Source organism: Amphibalanus amphitrite, unplaced genomic scaffold (genome assembly GCF_019059575.1).
Source record: "Amphibalanus amphitrite isolate SeventyFive unplaced genomic scaffold, NRLGWU_Aamphi_draft 001120F_arrow, whole genome shotgun sequence".
NCBI lineage: Eukaryota > Metazoa > Arthropoda > Thecostraca > Balanomorpha > Balanidae > Amphibalanus > Amphibalanus amphitrite.
This window is the reverse complement of record NW_024882614.1, coordinates 114427-123668: the sequence shown is the minus strand read 5'-3', so window position 1 is coordinate 123668 and position 9242 is coordinate 114427. Positions and strand designations below refer to the sequence as shown.

The 9242-nt window shown below is 49.6% G+C and overlaps 1 long non-coding RNA gene across 1 annotated transcript; it reads left to right on the top strand.

The window, feature by feature from the left end:
• Positions 1-517: 517 nt before the first annotated feature.
• Positions 518-2438, top strand: LOC122370298. The gene is made up of 3 exons (XR_006254548.1): positions 518-900; positions 1140-1275; positions 1981-2438. It is a non-coding gene; the product is annotated as an uncharacterized LOC122370298 (long non-coding RNA).
• The last annotated feature ends 6804 nt before the right edge of the window (positions 2439-9242 follow it).

The following is a 9242-nucleotide window of genomic DNA, read 5'->3' as shown; positions in this document are numbered from 1 at the left end:
ATCAAACCTGACCAAATTTGCACCAAATTTCTTTTTCATATCTTTATATCATATACCTATTTATTTGAGTGTTTTAATCGAAAATAATGTCTGATATAATTGATCAAATCGGCACCGCATCTGGACCAAATGCCTACCAATTGTGTACCAGTTACCTATCATGAAAACGGTTATTCGCAGACATTTGATTGAGGCATTTGATGTATGTAATTTTCGACCTAAAAGAGAGGTAAAGCCGTCTTGGTTTACGGGGCCTGCTAAGCCGTGAGGATGAGGACACGCACACGTCATTATTTTGAACGAACGTTGGTGCCCTTATTTCATGAGGTAAAAACAACTTTGACAACTTTCAGGATCTTTGTTTCTTCTCGCACTGCTGTGGCATAAACATTACGTTTTCTTTCTTCTGTCATCACTCATCGCATTGAAATTACAAAAGCATCAAAATTTCAACAACACACGTCACACTGCCTACGACATACATGTGTCGCCTCAACGCAGCGAGGGGAGGGGAGGGGTAGCAACGACCGGCCGCCGTCGGTTCCGTCCGCACATCTGGTTGAGGGGCGTCTCCTGTCGCCATCTGTCATCGTGAATGGGGCCGTGCCGACGTGTCAGACGGGACGAACGGGGGAAGTCGGTCCAGAGTCACTGCGCCGCGCGGTTGTGTGAGCAAGCCGTGGGCTAGGTACCGCTCCAGGTCAGACCATGGTTGGCACTGAAGAGTGCGGCGACACTACAGAGCTGTGAACGAAGACGGTGAACGGCGAGATGTGGTGACCGCTTGACTGACCTGTGCTCAAAGTCGTGATCTACCGCTGGCCGCTGGGGTCAGTGCGTGAGAAGCTGGACTCGGCAACAACGGAGGACGCAGCTCGACGAGGAAGCTATGCTGTGTTGGTAAGGAACTAAAGCACTTAATTGTAACGAATCCATGACAGATATAAAATGACGATACTAACTCAAGTTTATTGTAAAAGACAAAGCTTTCGATACACACAATATCTTGATAACTGTCTAGGATATGCAGAATATGACGTAAAAATGACTAAGGTCATCAACCTCCGTCTGAGATTATCCTTAAATTGCCCGGACAATATAATGTCATCAGCCTAATGCTTCATCTGCTTCTGTTCTAGAGGGACGTCTGCCGGTTACGACCGGAAGGTTTCCGACGGGACTTGGCAGAACCCACAACAGCAGTATGAACCCGGCGTGGAGTTAATGCGTAATTGCTCGCATGAGCAACCGAAGAGCGACTTCCAGGCGAAGATGGTAAGCAGTTTATGGGGGTGGGGGCTAGCTTAGAGCTGTTGAACAACCTGTCCTTCACCCAAGTCTAAAGGCTGAGACACACTCTTTCTACAGCCAGAAAATCTCATGCGAGAGCCCATTAATTAAACACATGAAATCACGATCGCATCAACCACTTACAGGGATGTGCGAACAATTGACGCGATTGTAATAAATAACATGCATTTGAATAGGCTCTCGCATTCCATTTTCTGTCTTCGGGAAGAGCCTGTTTCAGCGGCTCTACTAGACAGCTCTGCTTGTGAAAGGGATTGTTATCTTGAAAAACTATATAGCAACCGATTTTAATTGTCAAACGGCGTTCATTTATCTGTCAAGTGCTTTCGCGAGGAACTTCGTAAGGCGTAATATAGACGTACAACATTTATTACCTAATGACTTTTCCTGGAATGAGAAATGTTTAGAAGTACAAATCTAATTATTGAATTTTATTTCCTGATTTAAATAATTTAAGAATAATTTAATTAATTATTCTAAGTATATCACATTCAATTTTTAAGCACTTTTCGTGGAAAAAAGTTATAAATAAGTGTAATTTTATAAAATGGCATTCAACATGTTTCAGCGTAAGCTGACGTTTCCATATAAGGACATTTCATGTAGTAGCTAGCTGTAAAACCTGATTGATATACCTACAAGTGCACATATTTTTGTTTTTGTCCACAGCCGCAGAATTCCTGGAGATGCGCTGGGACATGGATCATAGCAAGGTGGCTCTCAGCGGCAGCTGACCGCTGAGATGTGTCTGAAACAGCCAGAAGGAAGACTCGGGTTGTGGATCCAGGGCACTACTGATCGGAAGGCGGGACCAGCTGTAGGGAGACTACAGCAAAGCCGTCGTACTCAATCTGCTGAACAGACTCCTACTGCAGAGGAAAAACTGGGGTTCGACGTGTTAGAACTGGGGTTAGACCGGTTACCAGTGCTCGTGTTCGTCACCTGTTGTTTGTCACTGCTGTGCTGCTGCTGTATGTCATGTTTGCCACCTGCTAAGCGTTCACAATGTATTTTAAGTGAATAATAACCTTTTTAGTGTTTGTCTTGATTTGTAACGAGTATATCAAGTACCTATGTTAACCTTTCATCAAATGAAGGACTCCACATAAAAATAGTATAGGCTGTGGTGGTACACTCGGGGGCAGATTGATGTTCCACCATTCCCTACCCATCGGGCTCCCATGGCTCAGCACTGGCAGCTGCCAGTGGCAGCACTGGCAGCACTGGCACGGGCAGGCAGTGCTGAGCAGTGCTGAAGGCAGGCAACACTGGCAGCAGCCAGTGCTGAGCCATGGGATCGCCCGATGGGTAGGGAGTGGTGGAACATCAATCTGCCCCCGAGTGTACATACCATGCTTGGCCGACTGTTGTGTAGTGATCTAGTCGCTGAAGCGTCCTGAAAGTCTGGAAATAAACAGGCATAGCCAAATGGATTGGTTCTAATTATTTTCCTGTGTGGTTTTATCATTTCCCTATTGCGGGGAAACAAGTGGACAATTTTGTTTGTATTTATACAAGTATGTGTATACAAATATTTGTATGTTTACGGACAAAATAAATAGTCATTGTCAATTTTAATGGGACCCGGATATGTTTCCCAGTGCGGTTTTTACTGGCTTCTCCGTACGGGGAAAAAAGCAGACAAGGCAGTGGGGCCATTGCCAAGTCGGGGAACGGCCGGGGTTCGCGCGGGGGAAAGGTCTTGGAACGTTAGGGGAAAATCACGGTTTCCCCGATCGGGGAAGGTCTCCAGTAAGCATAAACCCGTATAGCCGGGTGGGGGAATGTGCGGGGCTCGCACAGGATCTTCTTGGGGAAAATGTTCGAAAGCCCCGTACGGGGAACCGACCTTAACAACGGGTTTTAACCATAGTCGGCGCGGGGGTAGCTTGGGGGACGTTTGGGGAACGCTTGGGCAGTTATACCGTTTCCCCGTACGAATCCCGCATAAAGTTCCCCGTACAAAGTGTCTCAAATCCCAAGCGAACGCTCCGTTTTCCCCAGGAGAACGGTTGGGGTTTCCCCGAGCCTGCCCCAAGCTCACCACAGGCCTTCCCCGTACGGGGAAAGCTCCGATTTGCTGGCTGGGCCCCCTGGCCCCCCGGTTCCTACGCCTATGGGTGCGTCCTAAGTGTTCTGGGCAGAGGGCTGACTCGAACAATTCTATGAGGATCTCACTGCCATGAAGGAGCCGTCTGGAGACCGGACGTGGCAGGAAGTGCAGCTCTCGGGCACGTGCTCCGGTCGGTCGGGACGTGTGCTCGAGCCCACACTATCGGCGCCGGCCGGGCCGGGAAGAGGGCGCGCCGGGGCGCCGGGGCGCCGGGACACTGCACTGGGGCGCGCCGGGGCGCCGGGGCGCCGACCGGGCAGGATCCCGCCGCCGGATGGACCGGCGACGTGCAGGAAGCTGTCTGAGCTGATAGACGGAGCCGAGAGCGCCGGGCTGATGCAAGACGACGCGCCAGTGCACCTCCCAGTGCTACCGTGTTGTACTCTGCGCGCACCTCCTCTCGCAGTCCCCCTTTCCCATTGGCAACACACTACCTACATGTATGTACATTTACGGTAAACACCTGAGCGGTGCCCGCTGCCACCCAATGAGCTGCAAAAAGCGCTTCAGTTCTGTGTTCATGAGAAAAAGAGTAGGTCCTATCTAAAAACTATCTACTGCTTTCTTGTGATATCTAAATTCACGTGATAGGGCCTTTTTTCTGCGTCATGAACAAACAAATCAATCCTAAATAGTAAGAAGGAAGAAAATTACAAATATATCACTCTTGCAATTTTATTTCAAATACAATTAACCCGCGCCCCAGTGGCGGTCTCAGCCAACTTCGCCCGTGGGGGGGGGGGGGGGCATATGTTACCACCCACCTCTAACTCAAAAACTAAGAGCGGCTAGAAAGACGCGGTAAAAAGCAGTCGATAGCTCTCAATGCGTACGTTTGAAAGTATTTCAGTCATTTTTCATCTTAGAGCAATATTGGGGTCACCAGAGGTCATCAAAGGTCAAAATTTGCCAATGATCATTATATTTTTCAGAAAACATCTCGTTATCTCAGGAACTATGGTAGCTAGAAAAACGCATGTAAAAGCAATCGATAGCTTTTGAACTCTTCTTTTGATAAGGTCTTATCAAAATTGACCTCAGGTCAACGGTTTAGCCTCCAGAGGGCAAAAACTCCAAAAAATAGCTGTTTTTACGAAAAGTGTTTTTCGTAAAAATAATAATAAATAAAATAAAATAAATAAATAACTTTCGCCTACAAAAAGCCACGAAATTTATATTGCCAGAATCGTGTTCCTCTCGCCAAGACGCGTCGAATGAACTATAATTTGACCTTGAAAGGTCAACTTGAAAATTTGACCTCAGGTCAAGGTCATGACCTGACCGGAAAAGGTCATGTTGCATATCAGTCGATGCGTCGCAACAAGACAAACACAATGAGACCATCCTCAGCGTTCTATCTCCTTCCAATCGCGAGTTATTGGCAAAAATCTGTTTGTAGCCTCAAATGACCTCGGATTACCTTTCTATAGGCTATCAGCAAAAATGACACCTTGGTCATCACGGGTGGTCCAAGTCATTGTGATTCTGAAATATTTCCTATGCGTACACACGGATCTAGAGGCATTTTCATTTTTCTCCATTGACTTGTAATGGAAAGGTCACGCCACTGACCTGACCTTAGGTCACGGATATAAAAAATCCGAGATATGCAAACTGTAGGCGCCCATAACGTCATGCAATCCACCAAGTTTAACCTTTCTGACAAACACTGCAGGCTGGACACTGGCGGATCCAGGGGGGGGGGCATTAGGGGCATATGCCCCCCCCCCCCCCCCCGACAGGAGCCTGGGGAGGGCATTCAGTACAAGTATGCCCCCCCGTTCAGACTTACACTTCTAACGCCTATAACGAGGAACTAAATAAAAATGGATTAGAAAGACTTCCTAGTAACTACTTTTGTGATCAGAGTCGTTTTAGTAACCTCAATTTAGTTGTCATTGCTTTATTTTGTCTAAAAGTATGTTGCTTCTTAGTTCTTACCACAGGGGAGTCAAGCTGCTTCAACCCTTTTGACCGTATTGTCTAACGATGGCACTCATATTGCGCAAACCAGGAATCGGCCGCCGCCTATGCTTGGGAATAGGGACGGTTAGAATATGATTTACCTGTATGGCCGCAGCCAGTGCAGCGTAACTGGGGGGGGGGGGGCACAAGGGGCGCGTGCCGCCTCATTAGATGCATGGTGCCCTATGGACCCGAGAGGCCCTGCAGTGCCAATTGGCCGCTCAGGGTCCAAGCGTGCCTTATCTCGACTGAGATAAGACCCGCAGGACTCGTGAGAGCACCTCACGGATGACGGAGTCACGGGTTCCTGAGTCGCCACACATCACACATCTCCATAATGGCCCCACTCTGGCTTCTGAGGGCGCTGTGCTGGCCTCAGAGTGCCCTTGCTGACCTATTAAGCGTCAGCTCTAATTAGGGTCCTGGCCCATACCCGCATGGAACGGCTCCACACCAGTGTCCCTGAGGGTCCATAACGGCGCCTGTGAGGGTCTCACACCGGCGCCTTTGAGGGCCCAACACCGCCAATCTGAGGGACTAACACCAATATTTCTTAAGGCCCTACATCGGCGGCGGCTCTTAGAGCCCCACACTGGCGCCTCTGAAGGTCTTACACAGGCGCATCTGACGGCTACCTACCTGCAACTCTGTGGGCCCCACACTGGTGACTCTGAGGGCTCCCAGTGACGCCTGAGAGTACCACGCCGGTCTCCAGGATCCAACAGGGCTCCTGAAGGCCTCTGCTGGACCTTGCTGGTCTCTTGAAGACCCCTTTCCCCCATGCATGTGTCTCTGAGGAGTGAGGACTCTCACAACGATGCCTTTGAAAGTCTTCACCGGCGACTGTGAGGGCACCACACAGACACGTCTGAGGGCTCTACACCGCCACCTCTAACACACCAGTGTCTCCTGAGGTCCCACATCGGCGACTCTGAGGGTCCCACACCGGCGCCTCTGGGCCCCACACCAGTGCCTCTGGCAGTCAGCCACCGGTAACTATGTAGGTCCTACACCGGTGACTCTGAGGGCCAGGTTACCGGCGTCTGAGAGTACCATGCCGATCTCTAAGGACTCCACAAGGCTCCTGAAGATAGGTACTGCTGGCGCTCACTTGCCGGCCTGTGAAGGCCCATTGTTGGCATCATACGGCCCGTTACCGGCCTCTGAGGGCCCTTTGTCGGTCTCTGAGAGGTCTTACTGGGTTATTTAGCATTCGCATTTCGCACCAACAACTCCAAGGGCCCCACACACAGCCATCTGTGAATGGTGTGGGCTTAGCGCCACACCAGTGTCTGAGGCACCACAACGACGTCCATGTGAGGGCCTCACACCAGCACCTTAGAGGGCCCACACCGGCTCCTTTGTGGTTCTTGCACCAGTGCCTCTGAGGGCCCCACACCACTGCCTCTGGGGAACCCACACCGATACCTTTGATGGTCCCACGCCAGTACCTCTTAACCCTCGCCGGACGTATTGGTTTTCTACATACGCGCCGGCCGAGGGGGGGGGGGGGGGCGGGTACGACCCCCCCTCGCCGTTTCGCCCCTGGTGGAGCTAGCGCGTCGCAGAAAAAACGAGCGTGTGCGCCGTTACGAGACGCAGAGATTGGTACCCGATTTTAAGGTCCTAGGTCAACCGGTGACCTCTGAGGTCAGGTCAAGTGCCCCAAGGTACGGTTCAGTTTTTGGTGAATAACTTCGCAAAAAACGGCCGCAGAGCGCCGATTTCGGCAGCATCGTGTTTGTCTCGCTCAGGCGCGTCGAATGATATACTTTTTGTCCGGGTCAGGTCAACTTGGGGTGTTGACCTCAGGTCAAGGTCAGGTCAGCACCCCCAGGTCACGAAGTTGGTCGAAAGAGGTCATGTCGCATATCATTCGATTCGGCAGGTCTTCCTGAGTCCATTGGTGGCTTTCCCGACTCGCTAGCTCAATTTGATCAAGAGTTATTGACGAAAAACTAATATGACCTTGATGACGTCATAAATGACGTCACGCAAGGTCAACATTGCAAAAGTGACGCATCTAACCTTGCAAGGAGTGCATCAAATCACGGTTCTGTGTGCTTGAGATAGTTGGAGATCGTTCCCGGCGCCAGAATAGCAGTTTTCATTTTTCCCCATTGACTTATAATGGTGAGGTCACGAAAATGACCTGACCTCATATGACCTTAAGGAAAAATCCGAGATATACAAGTTGTGGGACTCATAATGGATACTAGATCCTGCAAGTTTCATTTCCCTGTGACATCTCCTCTGGCAGTGAGGGCGTTGCGAAGTTGCGACATCTGAAGACCGTGCAGAGGTTCACTTATGACGTCATAGGTCAGTGACCTGACCTGACCCAAAAATGCGGTTGGTGTCAAAAGATCCGGCTTGGATCAAAGGTCAGGTATGCCAAGTTTCAGCTCTCTATCGCCAGCGTGTTCGGAGCTATCGCGAAAAAACCCTATGGGGGGGGGGCGGCACCCGCCCCCCCCCCCTCGGCCGGCGAGGGTTAAGGTTCCACACCGGCGGCCCTGGGTCGGCTCTATACACCAGTCATTCTGAGGGCCCCACCGGCCCCACCAATTTTCGTCGATTTCTGGCGCTGCCCGGGTGTTTGTCCCAAAAGCCTCTTCCTCCTGCATCTGCCAATGGGGGTCAGGTGTCCTACCATTTCTTCTTTTTTTTTTAGAAAAAAACTCGTGTCAGGGCTATGACGAAAAAAAGTGGCCTAAATCCGATGAGAAAACAGGATTTGGGGGCACCCTAGGTTTGGCTCCGTGACCTGGTATGCCCCCCCCCGCGCTGACACCCTGGATCCGCCAGTGAGGCTGGACATGATTGCAAACTTTTTTAGGCTTGGTCAGTTAACTTGACCTGGTAACCTGACCTGACATGACCAGGTATGTAGAGGTCTATGCCATGAAAAAAAATTCACACATCGTCCAAAATTGATGTACCAAAAGGTACCTCAAGCGGCGCGGCGCTACGCGCCGCGGTTTTTTATTCACACGCAAAAAACGCGACAGGGTGGTAACGTATGCCTCCCCCCCACTGGGGCGAAGGTTAAGCCACGAGTGAAGTGTTTAAACAGAATCTACATACAAAACAACAAAAGTGTTGGTATACCAGCTCTACATATACTAATGAAGGCTGCATGTTCAAAAGTATCCTTCTCTGAACTGCAAATGCTATTTCATCAATACTTGCCCTATACAAAGACAAGGGAACACTTATAATCACTGATGCACTTTCTGCTAATCCGTCCACTGCAGTGCAGCCAAAAACATGCGTCCTTCAGATCGTTCGTCCTTCATCATTGGCTCATTATCCTCGTCAACTGAAAACTCCGCCAACTTTGGTGGCGATAATCTGTGTCCGCATTCCCTGGACTACTTTCCTTTTCCTTCGGACTATTAGCTCCAATTAAAAATGCCTAACTGCGAACAACAAGAGTCGAGCCAACCGCTATAAAATTGGATTATGATTGTCCTTGTCCCCTGACCATTTCATCACACTTCACAATGGCGTGTGTCATCATACAAGTTAGGCCATTGAAGACCACTTTTAACACACTGTCCTGGGTGAATAGGTTCTCCTTATTTGCACGATTTCTGAGGAATGACGATTGGCGAAGAATAAGTTCATTTGCTTCTCTGTGTGTCTTAGGTCCACAACTGGCTCTAAAGAAAGAAATGTGTCCATAGGTCCACAATGTGCATAATAGTCATTCGTTAAATTACCGGCAATGTAACCAATTGCTTATTGTGGCACATCAAACATAATAACCTGTCAATGCAGGCAAGTCTAGTGCTACGTGCTATTGGATAAGACGTAATGACTATATGAGACATCTGAGGAACCACAGTTG